This window comes from Bos grunniens, chromosome 2 (genome assembly GCF_055505025.1).
Source record: "Bos grunniens cultivar Pamir isolate PY7600 chromosome 2, Bosgru_T2T1.0, whole genome shotgun sequence".
Classification (NCBI taxonomy): domain Eukaryota; kingdom Metazoa; phylum Chordata; class Mammalia; order Artiodactyla; family Bovidae; genus Bos; species Bos grunniens.
Window position 1 is genome coordinate 87,224,207 of NC_141166.1, and position 14,235 is coordinate 87,238,441.

The 14,235-nt window shown below is 36.1% G+C and overlaps 1 long non-coding RNA gene across 27 annotated transcripts in view; it reads right to left on the reverse strand.

The window, feature by feature from the left end:
• LOC147378299 (uncharacterized) overlaps positions 1–14,235 on the reverse strand; it is a 677,507-nt gene that overhangs the window by 501,227 nt on the left and 162,045 nt on the right. For 6 of the 27 annotated variants that reach the window (XR_015145843.1, XR_015145817.1, XR_015145811.1 and 3 more), the window contains one exon: positions 7,875–8,020. The exons of the other annotated variants lie outside the window; for them this stretch is intronic. This is a non-coding gene — a long non-coding RNA (uncharacterized LOC147378299). The remainder of the gene's footprint in view (positions 1–7,874; positions 8,021–14,235) is intronic. 27 annotated transcript variants of the gene reach the window in all.

Sequence of the window (14,235 nt, forward strand, 5' to 3'; positions counted from 1 at the left end):
CAAGTGTATGCGCTCATTAAATAAGCATGACTGTATTACCTGACCTATAGATTACAAATATCTGGAGGCCAGGCCCAAAATGTAAATCTATATTTACATTTTGCATCTTGGGTAATTCTCATGTATCTTAAAGTTGAAAAAGCATTCATGATATCATTTTTAAATGATTACTATTGTAAACACTACATATATGTGAAATATAAATCTAATAAAGTAGATAATTCTGTGACCAATATCATCAATGCTTAGAAACAGTTCAGTCAAGAGGGAATTCATTCTGAAAAACAAGTAAAAATTCTCAACCAACATTCTCACAACCTTTACAGATATAATAAATATAATATCTGCTCTCTGAGACAAAGAGAACCTGAACTTTACTCATCTTGCAAGTCCATTGATTTTTTTTTCCTCTTTCCTTTTGACCTAGTTGAGTAAATAAAAGATAACTCCATGTTTCAGCATGTAAACTTCACACCTATAAGATTAACCGATACTTGTCATTTTCAGAAAATGGTCTGAGGTTTAAGAACTAATTTATAAAGTAGATATTTGTGTTATAAGATAGAATTGTAGTTATAATTGTATTTTCTGTGGAAAATGAATTTATATCAGAGAAAAAGAAAAACTTGGGTTTAGCAATAAGTAATGGTTGGCAGAAATGTTTATCAGCATGGTCAACTCTTGATCTTTTAAAGACCCGAAGTTATGGTTATCATCCAAAAGCCTGACCATACATGGAATTTCATGTCAAAGAGGAAAAAGTACTAGAAAGAGACAGGATGTAGTATTTGGGGTCCAGCCTCAGGAAAAGGTTAATGAGTATTACATCCAATTAAGTGATCTCTATGATCAAATTAATGTCCATAGAAATAAAATAAGATATATATGTGCATATATAAATGTATATAATTTTATATAAATCTAGTCATATATATATCTTCACTACAGCTACTCACATATACATATTTGTGTATAGAACTATGCTTATTGGTATTATAGAACATTAGAACTCAGATGGAATCTACCAACTACACCTTTCATCCAGCGCACATCTTATGTTATAATTTTCTAAATAGTTAACCATCTGTGGCCTATGCTTGAGTGCTCCCTAGAAAAGGAAGTTCCCTACTAACCCTTAAGAATCACACTATTTTAAATAGTAGTTATATAGAATATTAATGTTAGTAACTCATTAATATTCTGAATCTATTCATAGTTATTTCTTTCATCTAACATCTCAAAAATATAACGTATGTTAATTGGGTTTAACTCTACCAATTTGCTGCTATATTTACAATCCCTAAATTATTATTTTTTTAATTTTAACACTATCTGTTAAAATTGATGTTTTTTGAGTGCCTTCTTCAAAGACATAAATGCAAAATAAAGTTTGTGATTGTGCAGAAGACAGGATTTTTATCTCTCTTACTCTGGACTTCATTCCTATAAGCCAAGAGGTTTTCCTTTCTAGATGTCTCAGCAATGATGAACATTTTACTTGGATAGGTAAGTTCATCTTTTTCACAGTAGCTTTATTTAGTCATTCTTTAGTTTGTTCCCACAGGCAGACATCCACTCAAAAGTAATTTCTGCACATCTACTATGAAAGTGAAAGTGAAGTCGCTCAGTCGTGTCCGACTCTTTGCGACCCCATGGCCTGTAGCCTATCAGGCTCCTCCGTGCATGGGATTTTCCAGGCAAGAGTGCTGGAGTGCATTGCCATTTCCTTCTCCAGGGGATCTTCCCGACCCAGGAATCGAACCCGGGTCTCCCACATTGCGGGCAGACGCTTTACCGTCTGAGCCACCAGGGAAGCACATCTATTGTATGTCAGCACTATTCTAAAAGAAAGAAAGAAAACTGAACAAAACAGGCAGAAGTCCTTGACAGTGTGGAGTTTTAATTTCAGAGGGGAAGATAAGTAACAATAATAATAAATATCTGTTATATTGTAATGTAGAAAGTAACACATGTCATGGAGAAAAGGTAAGTATGAAGGCAAGTTTGGGATTAGGGAAAATCGAAAATTTTTAAATATAAGAATTAGGACAGTCTCACTGAGAAAATAACATCCGTGAATAAAAAACGTGAAGGCTATGAGGGAGTGAACAACAAAGGTATCTTAGAGAAAAGCATTGTAGGCGGAGTACAAGGCCTCTGAGACAATAGTGGGTCTGAAGTGTTAAAGGAACAGTGAGGGGACAATGTAGGGACAAAGAATCATGTTAGGTAGTTGGTGGTTTAGTCACTCAGTCGTGTTTGACATCTGTGACTCCATGAACTATAGCCCACTAGGTCCTCTCTCCATGGGATTTCCCAGGCAAGAATACTGGAGAGGGTTGCCATTTCTTCCTCCAGGGGATCTTCCTGACCCATGGGTCAAACCCACGCGTCCTGTGTCTTCTGCATTGCAGGCAGAGTCTTTACCATTGCACCCCACTGCAAAAGGGGATAGGAGAGACTTGTACGTTTTAGAGACTTCAGAATTCTGAGTGAAGGGGTTTTATTAGAGGATTTTGAGCTAAGTGACAAGCTTCTATTTAAAAGGATTAACCTGACTCCAGAGTTCAAAGTACACAGGATGTAGCATGGGTGAAAATAGGATGAGAGGAGGCTACTAAAATATCCAGATGAGAGATAACAATAGATGGGATCAGGGTGGCATAATTGAGTTGTTGAAAACCTAGGAATTCTGGAAATCTCAGACACATTTTTCTGATTGATTACATCTGGAATGTCAGAAAAAGTCAAGTCAAGGATGACTTTAATCTTTTGTCTTAATCTACAGAAGAACTGCTGCAGTACCGTTCATTAAGATGTGGAAGGTTGAGCATGTTTGGAAGAAAAAATTAGGAACTCAGCTTATGTATTAGGTATCTGCTGGGAATTCAAGAGAGGAATGCCTACCCAAGTATGCTACTGGATATATTAATATGGGGCTCAGAGATAGATCTAGACTTGAGATTTAAAATTAGAGAAATCCCCAGACATGAGGTAGTCAAAGTTACCAGTAAATGATCCTTCATACTAGGTGGAAGTGAAATAGGCAGCACAGACACAGAAGCTCTCAAATGCTAAGAGATAGGGAGATGATTACCCAGAAAAATAGACCAAGCTGTGGTTTGCAAAGTAGGAGGAAATCAAGGCAGAGGGGTGGGGGGGGGAGGGGAGGAGCAGGAATGGTGAGGGGGCTGTTTCCTGAAACCAGAAGGCATTTCAAGGAGGAAGTGCATCAGCATACGTAGTTTTCTTTTAGCTGAACACAGGGGCATTCGCTGCTAACCACCTTGTTCAATTTAACCCAGAATTCTAGGCTGTCAAGTTAATTTGAATCTTGAGTCTAAAATCCACAACTTCTCAAAGAATGCAAGTGAATGCCCTTAAAAAACTTTTTCCATTAAACATCACCTTAAAAGAAAGCCCTCTTAACTCTAGTTAGAGTCATCAAATCTGTTCAAATTTTAATTTTGACACTGCATATACTAACTTTTCCTCCAAGCTTTGTGTCACCTTAATAAGCTTGCCTTCTATGAGTTCATTCATTCAAGTCATTGATAAAAACATAAAACATGACACATCTCAACATATAATCTTCTGATTTCATGAAATGCCTCAAGAAATCCCTCCTAAGTTGTCATCTATTTAGTAATTATATTTTAAGTAGAGTTATTGACTCAGCAATAAATCCACTTAATTGTTCTAAAAAGCATAGTATTTTTGAACTTAAAGAGACCTTAAAGATCAGCTAGGCAAATCACTATCAGGAAAGACAATAAATGTCTTGAGGTTAACTTCTTTTGATATACTGGTCTAATTAATAGATATTTTTTCCTTATTTGTTCTTCTTATAAGTTGACTCATTATGAAACTATTTTCTTAAGTATTCCTAAACCACTGGAATCCACTGGGGATCCTCTATATATTATAATTAAAACCATCCAAAGGTTAGTAAGTGCCCTTGTATATAGTTACCAGGACATTTCTTTTACCAGGTCTTTCTCATGGAAATCCATCTGTCTATAATCTCAATTGTTGTCAAGGGCAATTGCTTTTTTTCTTTTTTAATTTCATTCCATGTGTAAATACTTCCATTTCTTTAGAATGAAATGTATATGGGCTGGTGTGCTTAACCAAATCTAGGGAAATTTAGATAATCTTTTTAAACACTTCCAATTTCCTGTGATTTAATTCAGTGGGTGCTGGCTGTTTACTTGTTTGTGGTTTTGCATTTTCAATTTGAAATCTATCATCCTTAAATTTTGCTTTTGTCACTGTCATTTGTAAAAATTTTACTATCTATATATTAGTATTGTCCAGTACAACTTTCTGCAATGATAAAAATATTCTCCATTTATGTGGAACGATAGCTTCAAATACAATTAGAAATGTAACTAACACAACTGAGGAAGCAAATTTTCATTTTTATTTGATTGTAATGAAATTAATTTTAAATAGTTACATATGTCTAGTGGTTACTTCATTAAACAGTGCAGATCTATGCTAATTTTGTTCCATCTTTGAATGTAGTTCAGTAAGTCTCTTAAGTTAGTTATAATAATTCAAGGACACAAATCTTGGTGGGTTTAAGACAGGACCTATACACCCAAAAGTTAAAGGTATTACTGGTAGCTCAGACAGTGAAGAATCTGCCTGCAATGCAGGAGACCTAGGTTTGACCCCAGGGTTGAGAACATCCTCTAGAGAAGGACATGGCTACCCACTCCAGTATTCTTGCCTGGAGAATTCCAGGGACATGAGCCTGGTGGGCTACACTCCATGGAGTTGCAAAAAGTTGGACATGACTGAGTGACTTCAGACCAGACAGATCAGATAAATAAGTGAAGGAGTCTAGTAGTGACTGTGGGAGACTAAAACATATATAATCATTCTAGAAAACAATAGTCGCTACTCCATCAAAAGAGCCAATGATTCAGCCAGTTGTAGTTAGGCTAAGATGCAAGAGGGCTTCCCTGGTGGCTCAGAGGTTAAAGAGTCTGCCCGCAGTGCGGGAGACCTGGGTTTGATCCCTGGGTTGGGAAAATCCCCTGGAGAAGGAAATGGCAACCCACTCCAGTACTCTTACCTGGAGAATCCCGTGGATGGAGGACCCTGGTGGGCTACAGTCCACGGGGTCGCAATAAGTCAGACACGACTGAACAACTTCACTCACTAAGATGCAAAATCAGAATTGTCAGACCTAATTTTCAAGAAAAGCACAAATCCAAATTTTAATTATAATTTCCCAAATTTCAACATTCAGAAAACTAAGATCATGGCATCCAGTCCCATCACTTCATGGGAAATAGATGGGGAAATAGTGGAAACAATGGCTGACTTTATTTTTCTGGGCTCCAAAATCACTGCAGATGGTGATTGCAGCCATGAAATTAAAAGACGCTTACTCTTTGGAAGGAAAGTTATGACCAACCTAGATAGCATATTGAAAAGCAGAGACATTATTTTGCCAACAAAGGTCCGTCTAGTCAAGGCTATGGTTTTTCCAGTGGTCATGTATGGATGTGAGAGTTGGACTGTGAAGAAAGCCAAACTCCGAAGAATTGATGGTTTTGAACTATGGTGTTGGAGAAGACTCTTGAGAGTCCCTTGGCCTGCAGGGAGATCCAACCAGTCCATCCTAAAGGAGATCAGTCCTGGGTGTTCATTGGAAGGACTGATGTTGAAGCTGAAACTCCAATACTTTGGTCACCTGATGTGAAGAGCTGACTCATTTGAAAAGACCCTGATGTTGGGAAAGATTGAGGGCAGGGGGAGAAGGGGACAACAGAGGATGAGATGGCTGGATGGCATCACCGACTCAATGGACATGGGTTTGGGTAGAGTCCGGGAGTTGGTGATAGATAGGGAGGCCTGGCGTGCTGTGGTTCATGGGATTGCAGAGTCAGACACAACTAAGCGACTGAACTGAACTGAATGTGTTGACAATATATTCAAATGTTTATTAAATATTACATATATCAAATAAGACATGCCTAGAAGCTGCCTGTTTGTGATAAATTATCTGACATCTTTACAGTACCCTAATAGGTACAGTCTATGCATGAGTGCCCATCCTGATCATGTGCCCTATTTCTGTTTCTTATTACTAATAATAGGATTCACTAATCTAAGATCTCTGCAACCTCACTCATTCATTTCAGAAGACTTCCACTTTATCACTTAACAACAGTTTCTGATAAGGATCTCATAAGAACTCTTTAAAATAGTCAATAAGATGTAAAACTTAATAACAGCTCTCAATCCTGATAGATTTCTCTAATATGATGTGAGGCTCTGAGTGTTAGCCACAATGTTATCAGTCTTGCAAGTCTTCATCTCCAAGTTCCATGATAAATTCAGAATTTAATTTCAGAAATTTGACTCACAGAGAACAAGTATGTATGTAGCAATTATTTTCTTACAACACACAAGGCATACATATATGAGGATTTGTTTTAAGTATTCCTAGGGAACGTTATCAACAAACAAAAATGAAAGAGAAACTAAATTAAAGGCATGTATGACTTCACCTGCTTAATTACTATTTGCTTAATAACCCACCTTATGCATGAACTCTCTTCAACATAATCCTATAATTACTTTGCAAACAATCATAAAACAACTATGTTCACAGAAATGCAGCAGGCACTAAGGAGGAGTACTGGGAAATGTAAAATACTGTTCCTGACCTCTAGGAGATAAAATGTTGAGAGAGAATCTAACACAAAAGCATCAAGGAGCACATGAACAAGAGTACATAATGTGGCCCACAAAATACATGTGAGCCAAGAAGCTTTATATTTCATTTGTCACTTATCTAATAAAAGTAATGGGATTTTCTTATAATAATGGGCAAAATGTTGGCCAAATACCTTTCACCAAAAGGCAGATACCAAACTACAACACAAATGCTTAAAGTGTAAAAACACGAACACTCTGTGTAAAATTTTTATAAACCCCTAGAACAACTGGTAAGTTAAAGCAATTACTAGAATTGTAACATGTAGTTTCCTTCACATATTAAGTGTAAATTAAGTCTCTAAATTTCTTTGCTCAAAACAAAATAGAAAATTTTAAATATGAAAAATCTTCTTATAAATATGGGAGAAAAAAAGTGTGCACACTCTCTACTTAAAATCTCTCCAAATATATCATCTCTATTAAAATATCCATTTTGACTTGCAGTTTATTTGCTTTTACCCAAGACAATCTCTCTGAGCCTATTTTCTCATCCTATAAAATAAAACCAAAAGGATACATGATCTCTAATGCCCTATCCTAGATTTGCTACTGCCATCCTAAAATTCTCCTCAAAACTGAATTTAGTGTGCTTCTTGGGAAAAAGTTAGTTCTATATTGGCACTGTGAAGGAAGACAGTGTTATCACTCAAAATGTCTTTGGCTTTATTTTCTCAATGGTTAAAAGTCTACTGGCAGGAGACAAGGGCACAATTCTGCAAATGCTACTAACACTTACACTTAATTCAAATTGCTCACTTGTTATTTCAAATAGTGTTTGGAAGTATATGTCACTTAACAATATCAGACCACCTTATCTGCCTCCTGAAAAACCTGTATGCAGGTCAAGCAACAGTTAGAACTGGACACAGAACAACAGACTGGTTCCAAATTGGGAAAGGAGTACATCAAGGATGTATATCATCACCCTGCTTATTTAGCTTATATGCAGAGTACATCATGCAAAATGCTGGGTTGGATGAAGCATAAGCTGGAATCAAGATTGCTGGGAGAAATATCAATAACCTCAGACATGCAGATGATACCACTCTTATGACAGAAAGCAAAGAGAAACTAAAAAGCCTCTTGATTAAGTTCAAAGAGGAAAGAGGAAAATGAAAAGTTGGCTTAAAACTTACCATTCAAAAAACTAAGATCATGACATATGGTCCTGTCACTTGCAAATAGATGGGGAAACAATGGAAACAGTGACAGACATTATTTCCTTGGGCTCCAAAATTACTCCAGAAGGTGAGTGCAGCCACGGAATTAAAAGACACTTGCTCTGTGGAAGAAAGGCCAAGACAAACTTAGACAGTGTATTAAAAAGTAACGACATTACTTTGCTGCCAAAGGTCCATATAGTCAAAGCTATGGTTTTTCCAGGAGTCATGCATGGATGTGAGAATTGGACCATAAAGAAGGCTGAGAGCTGAAGAATTGATGCTTTCAAACTGTGGTGTTGGAGAAGACTCTTGAAGGTCCTTTGGACTGCAAGGAGATCAAACTAGTCAATCCTAAAGGAAATAAAACATGAATATTCATTGGAAGGACTGATGCTGAAGCTGAAGCTCCAGTACTCTGGCCACCTGATGTGAAGAGCCAACTGACCAGAAAAGACCCTGATGCTCAGAAAGATTGAGGGCAGAAGGGGATGACTGAGGACAAGATGGTTGGATGGCATCACTGACTCGATGGACATGAGTTTGAGCAAGCTCCGGGAGATGGTGAAGGACAGGGAAGCCTGGTGTGCTGCAGTCCATGGGTTCGCAAAGATTCAGACATGACTGAGCAACTGAACAATAACAAATATAATGCATCTACCTTCACTCTACTTAATACTTAACCTAAAATAGGAAAACATCTCACCAGTGTATAACACCCAAAACATATTACAAAAAAGCTCACATTTTCCCTTCCCTGAAACCATTATATCTTCTAGTTCACTGAGAAAGGGGAAGTCTCAAGTTCAAGAAACAGAATGACGACATGGATTTGGTCACTGAATCTTTATTTTCAAGATAAATTCCATTATATTTAATTCAAAAAGTAACTACTACTGGCAAATCTCTTGAAAATCACCAATTTCGTCACCTCCTAAAATAAGTTTTATTTCTACATGGGTATATACCATAAAAAGCAAGAGAATTCTTTGAATAAGTCACTTCACCGTTCATACAAGGTGGCCCTTTCTAAAGACTATACTGTTTTGCTTGGCTTATTATTTTAATAAATAAATTTTAAATAGAGTCTTACTAAGGAAATTGATGGTAGAATCAATATTTATTATAGCACTGTACTTTAATTAGACTGATCATGTAGAAACTGTTAAAATAACAGTATTTTAATACCATCCTAGATTAAAGTGTTTTTCATTATAATTGTACTTTCTTGGTAAAATAAATGACAAAAGATAGTACTGCAGTGTACTAAATTATTTCATGATAAAGTGATATTTGGGTGTTTCAGCTCTTTTATTTTTGAGTCTTTAAGATTTTTATATACTACTACCATTAATGTAGGTTAGAAGATACACTATGAAAAGTACCTATCAGTTCTGCAAACTCCTGAAAAATTTCAGTGTAACTCTTACTTTACTTTCAACTCTATTCTAAGAGTGTCCTTACAAGTAAATGAACCTCAGAACTCCACCAAGGTGATTTGCCCAGGAATGGAATTTCTATGTCAAGGCAGCATTTTGTTACCTAAATTTTTACTCTCAAGATTAACTCCAGAAGAGTCAGTAACAAATAAATACTGGTGGTGATTTTCTTGAAATGACTCTTGAGTCTTCTTGACATAAGAGTTACACCAGAAATGTATTATATTTTGTAACTCATTCACTTAATTAGATGCTCTCTCTCTCTGAATTTGGAATATAAGACACACAAAGTAGGAGCTATGTAATGCAATGAACAAAATTGAATATGTACAAAAAGAGAAGGCAATAAATAGGATCTCTAAAACAATGAAACCCTACACAAGCCATAAGTAAGCAGTTATCTTAAATAAAGATATATGATGACAAGGGAAAAGAAGTAAGACATTAGTTTCCAAGAATAAGAAGTTGAAACTTAAGTAATTTGACTCATCAAAAAGATGAGACTCTAGAGTAGTGAAGAGTGGACTCTACTGAGGTAGTTGCCCAAGATGCTTTGCATTTAAATACTTCATTTCTCAAGAAGAATGACTACATAATTTGTTTTAAATTGTGTGTCAATATTTCATGGAGTCTAATAAAACAGTTTACTTTTATTTTTTAATTCTATGTCCATCTTATAAACATTTCCAGTCACCTAAGCTAACTTTAGTAGATTTCTGTTCTTTGTCACCACCTGCGTGTCTTAAATTTCCTCTCCATTTTCATCCTTCTTAATCCTTCTTGGGAATCAAATGTTATTTCTTGAAGTGATTTTATATTAATAATTTACATTATTGCTGTCATGATCCTATTTTTAAACACATAACAATATAAATTTGTGGGCTAATTTTATGTTTACACATTGATAAATCTCCTTAAGTAATGCATATCTGTTAGATATTTCTTTGATAATATTTTGAGTGATTTTTTTTTCATCATAGGTAATTAACCTCATTACCAACTAAAGTAATTGTATGCCCAATAACAACCGTTCACCAAATACCTGGATTTGTATTTCCCTACCTGGTTGTGATTTTTTTTCTGCTAATATTCACATCTTTCAGGTAAACAATCATTTGTTTTCGTATTAATTCATTCTTTCTGTATTTAAAAAATGCTTAGTATATACAAGGGGCTGAAACACAGGAAGAAAAATGGTTTGTCATGAACTTTCTTTGCCCAATAGTGGTTCCCTGTATTTTATTACTGCTAAGACAGCGATACAAAATGTATTTTAAAATTTAGGAGTTTGGCTATGGTTTTTCCTGTGGTCATGTATGGATGTGAGAGTTGGACTGTGAAGAAGGCTGAAAGCCGAAGAACTGATGCTTTTGAACTGTGGTGTTGGAGAAGAATCTTGAGAGTCCCTTGGACTGCAAGGAGATCCAACCAGTCCATTCTGAAGGAGATCAGTCCTGGGTGTTCTTTGGAGGGAATGATGCTAAAGCTGAACTTTGGCCACCTCATGTGAAGAGCTGACTCATTGGAAAAGACTCTGATGCTGGGAGAGATTGGGGGTAGGAGGAGAAGGGGACGACAGAGGATGAGACGGCTGGATGGCATCACTGACTCGATGAACAGGAGTCTGGGTGAACTCCAGGAGTCGGTGATGCACAGGGAGGCCTGGCGTGCTGCGATTCATGGGGTCGCAAAGAGTCGGACACGACTGAGCGACTGAACTGAACTGAACTGAAAGTAGACTTTTCACAACATATGTGTATCTAATTCATAATTTAGCTTTTGGGAGAAGAGGGAAAAAGAAAATAAAATATATTGGCTGATTCCATGTAATCCTAAAGTTCCCTAATCTCTTAGACTTATGTTTTTACCTCCAGATCTATCTAGAAATATGAAAATTGGAAAAATAGAGATACTTAAATAGGAAAAGGTTGTAGAACCAACAGGTTGACTATTAATGAGGGGTTATCCAAAATTGTCTTTACACATTTTAATAACAGAAATCAGAATGTAAACCTTAAAAAATAAGTTTATCTCTTTCTTTTTCTCCTCACTTCAAGCTCTGTATTGAAGGCAATGGCACCCCACTCCAGTACTCTTGCCTGGCAAATCCCATGGACGGAATAGCCTGGTAGGCTGCAGTCCATGGTGGGGTCGCTGAGGGTCGGACACGACTGAGCGACTTCACTTTCTCTTTTCACTTTTATGCGTTGGAGAAGGCAATGGCAACCCACTCCAGTGTTCTTGCCTGGAGAATCCCAGGAACAGGGGAGCCTGGTGGGCTTCCGTCTATGGGGTTGCACCGAGTCGTGAAGCGACTTAGCAGCAGCAGCAATAAAAGAAATGCAAATAAAAACAACATAGAGATCCCATTTCCAGCCAATAAAATTGGCACTAATCAATAACATGTGTCATTAGCATAAGGGAATCGGCATTCTGATACATTGTGGTGGGGTGTAAAATGTCACTGCTCCTCTATCAGAAATCTCAAAACACATTTGTTATTTCTTCCAACAATTCTACTTCTAGGAATTTTTCCTAATTATTTGCCTTTTCAATAAAACATCTAGAATCTAGTAGTTAAACTGAGTAAATAAATGGCTGCAAATTTTGCTGGTATTTTTGAAATGTGAATTTTGTAGAGAAACAGCTTTAACTGGTGAGCATGCTTTGGTATGATAAAATGTGATTTCTGAAGTAGTGATTGCATATGGTAACTTTACATTTTTTTTAGCATTTTTCCCTGAGCATCATCTCTGTAACAATGGTTATAACCTTAATAAGGAATTCCACTAGTCTACCATAAGAAGACTCAAAATTCTCTATGTTGGCTGGTAATGATCATTGACTTCAGTGAACTAAGAAATTTCTGAAAGTTTATAGCAGTCTTATTTACAAACACCCAAAATGAAAAACATCTTGATATTTCCATCAAGTAAATCAAATAAATTATGGTATATTCAAAGGATAGAATATAACACAAAAGTAAAACTACAGTACCTAAAAATGAATGAATCTCCCAAAAATTAACTTAAAGGAAATTAATCAGATATGTACACATAGAAATACATACTGTATTCTGTATATACACTTTTTTAAATTGGCAAAACTAATCTGTGTTCTTAAAATCAGGATAGTGTACAGTATTATAAAGTAATTAGCCTCCAATTAAAATAAATAAACTTATATTAAAAAATCAGCATAGTAATTAAGAGAGTGATAATATACCAATGACACAAAATTCCTACAGTTAAAGCACAGAAATTCAGTCTCAATATCCAGAGTTTTCCAAAGCCAAATTGATATACTAAACATTTGAACAGATATTTAGTTGACAAATATCTGTATCTGGGGATTTGATTATACCTCTGAGAGAACACAAAAACTTAGCAAGTGGCACTTAGACTCACACAGTCAATTTCTAGATCTTCGATGAAAATATGCCCCTGTAATTTCCTAATGATCAGAACACCAGAATCACTCCCCCTCCTCCTAATATTTGGTCTTTGACCCCAGTTCCTGACACAAAGCTCCTAAATCTCTTGATATTTCTTGGCTAATAGGTGTATCTTTTGTTCTAATGAAATAACTCTTGGTGGGCTCCTAGTTGGCTTGGAGCTTTTAATCCCTTTCTTCAGAGTAGGCCTGGAAATTGAGCTGGTGAACAATAAAGCCTATGTGATAAAGCCACAATAAAATTTTTGACAGTAGAAGTTTTGGAGAGTTTCTCAGTTCTTGAACACATCTACATGCTAGGAGGGGTACATAATCCAACATCCTGGGGCCAGAAGCTTCTGTGCCTGGGACCTGGTCCTATGTCTCTCTTCATCTGGGTGTTCATCTGTATTCTTTATCATATCTTTTATTAAATATCAAACTGGTAAAGGACATGAGTTTGAGCAAGCTCTGGGAGTTGGTGATGAAAAGGGAAGTTGGGTGTTCTGCAGTCCATGGGGTTGCAGAGTCAGACTTGACTGAGCAACTGAACTGAACTGAAACATAAGAAACCGTTTCTTTGAGTACTGTGAGCCATTCTAGCATATCATGGAATCCAAGGAGAAGTCTGATGAGACCCTCCAATTTGTAGCCAATGTGGACAGAAGTTGTAGGTAACCTGGGCCCTCCCTCTTAAGATTGGCATCTGAAATGGGGGGCAGTCTCATGGTACTGAGGCCGTAACCTGTGGGGTCTACAGTAACTCTGGTTAGTATTAGAATTGGGTGAATTTGTAGGATACCCAGATGGTATCACAGAAAATTGCTTGATGTGGGGAAAAACCCACATATCTGGTGTCAGCAGTATTGTGAATGTGATGGTAGTATGAGAGCAAAGGAGAAACACATAGCAGGGAGAAGGGAGTTTTTCCTATTCACTGGCTAAAAGAACTTGTTGTATACCTTAAAATTGATTTGAGTAAATATTAAATTACTAGAGTAATTAGATTCTACTGGATACACTTAAAGAATATGGCATTTTTATTCTAAATATTGCTAATTGCTGTATACCATTTCATTTTTGCAAGTATTTAAACATGATAAAAAATAAGGTGCCAATTTAAGATGTACAAAGGGATAAATAATTTGTAAATTTATGAAAATAGTTCCTCTATCGTCTATCACTAAATTCAGAGGGAATAAAGTTTCAGCAGGTATGTTAAAAAAAATTTTGTTTCCTTTAGAATTTCCTTCACAAATTTTTAATGTTTTCATTATTACCCTCAGATTATTTTTATAAGACATAATACAAAAAGAATTTATATATAATCTGCAAAAATGTTATGAGACTTGTTATTTATGCAAAGATCCTCTTGACATAAACTTTTTATTGAATGCTAAAGGTATTTTCTTCATTAAATACATTCTAAGTTCCCCTTTGATAAGACTATCAAAGTCAACTAATTA